Source organism: Limulus polyphemus, unplaced genomic scaffold (assembly GCF_000517525.1).
Source record: "Limulus polyphemus unplaced genomic scaffold, Limulus_polyphemus-2.1.2 Scaffold14880, whole genome shotgun sequence".
NCBI classification, from domain to species: Eukaryota; Metazoa; Arthropoda; class Merostomata; order Xiphosura; family Limulidae; genus Limulus; species Limulus polyphemus.
Window position 1 is genome coordinate 2,586 of NW_013680490.1, and position 2,016 is coordinate 4,601.

Consider the following 2,016-nt stretch of genomic DNA (forward strand, 5'->3'; position numbering starts at 1 on the left):
AACAAACAAACAAACAGAATAATCAAATCTCCGAATTAACTATGAAAGTGACAAAGTAATTATAACCTTAAATTGTTTGAAGTTAAGCACAAAGCTGCACGATGGGCTATCTGCGTTCTGCCCACCACTGCTAGAAACCAGGTTTCGATACTCGTGGTGGACAGAGCACAGCTAGCCCATTGTGTAGCTTTGTGCTTAACTACAAACAATATATATATATATATATATATATATTTGTGTGCATGGATATATATATATATATATGTATGTATGTGTGTATGTATATATATGTTTGTATGTATATATAACAAAGCCTATTACAGGCATGCATTACGTTAACATGGGCTGTAAGGGCTCACCTCGTAAGCGCTGGTCAACCCCAGGTTATAGAAGATAGGGAGATAGAGATGAGCAGCTATAGGGATCAAGAGACAGTAACCAAGCACGATCATCCAATACTGCGTGCCGTACTGATAGATCTCTGCCGGTGTTCCCAGCAACGTGATGGCCGACATGAAACTTGCCAGTACCGACATGGACACAGGGAACACACTCATGGACCGGTTACCCATCAGGAACTCCTTCGTTGTGCTCTGCTTCCCGCCACTAAAGGCGTAGTATATTCCGATAGCCGCTGATACGGCCAGCATACATGCAAAGACCACGTAGTCTGGAGTACCGAATCTGTTGATCAGGTCAGCAGGGCTGATCTCCGAACTGGAGTTACTACTAATGTTTGCCGTATTCATCTCGGACGTAAAAGTAAACTACTTGTAGCCGGTGGCTGTGGAAAGAATTATATTTTTATTAGAGAAAATTTTATATTTCATTATAGGTGGCGTACTACTTTATAGTTCATACAGTCTACAGAGAAAACTGCGTGAAAAAGTTATATTTAAAAGAAAATATTTGTTAATTTTGATGCGCTGTATATAATCACGTAAAAAAAATACAAAACAAACTTTAACATTATTTTTTCTAATAATAATATTCTAATACAAACTTATTTTTTATGTCAATAGATAATAATGTTGTAAATAATTATGTTTTCATATTTTTTTGATTGTTTAATGGACAAAAACAAACCATTTTAGCTAAACTAACACGAGAACGTAGCAAAGGATAATAACAGAAACAATATCAAAAAAGTAACAAAGTAGCAGAAACAGTATCAAAACGTAACAAAGTAACAGACACAATAGCAAAACGTAACAAAGTAACAGAAACAATAGCAAAACGTAACAAAGTAACAGAAACAATATCAAATTTAACAAAGTAACAGAAATAATATCAAAACGTAACAAAGTAACAGAAATAATATCAAAACGTAACAAAGTAACAGATACAGTATAAAAAGTAACAAAGTAGCAGAAACAGTATCAAAACGTAACAAAGTAACAGAAACAATATCAAAACGTAACAAAGTAACAGAAACAATATCAAAAAGTAACAAAGTACAGACACAATATCAAAACGTAACAAAGTAACAGACACAATATCAAAACGTAACAAAGTAACAGACACAATATCAAAACGTAACAAAGTAACAGAAACAATATCAAAACGTAACAAAGTAACAGAAACAATATCAAAACGTAACAAAGTAACAGAAACAATATCAAAACGTAACAAAGTAACAGAAACAATATCAAAACGTAACAAAGTAACAGAAACAATATCAAAACGTAACAAAGTAACAGAAACAATATCAAAACGTAACAAAGTAACAGAAACAATATCAAAACGTAACAAAGTAACAGAAACAATATCAAAACGTAACAAAGTAACAGAAACAATATCAAAACGTAACAAAGTAACAGAAACAGTATAAAAAGTAACAAAGTAAAGGGAATTGTATTAAACTTAATGAAGTAACAGATTTTTTTATGTAATTTATAGCCAGTTACAAATAAAGTTTTAGAAATGTTGTCGAATAAGTTGATGAAAAACTTAGAGCAGTAATAAAGAAATAATATCACGAAGTAACAGGGGAAAAAAAAGCTATACAGTAATTAC

At 32.3% G+C, this 2,016-nt stretch overlaps 1 pseudogene; it reads right to left on the bottom strand.

Annotated features, from left to right (window-relative positions):
• Nucleotides 1-359: 359 nt before the first annotated feature.
• On the bottom strand, nt 360-749 carry LOC106477405 (annotated as a pseudogene).
• Between the last annotated feature and the right edge of the window lie 1,267 nt (nt 750-2,016).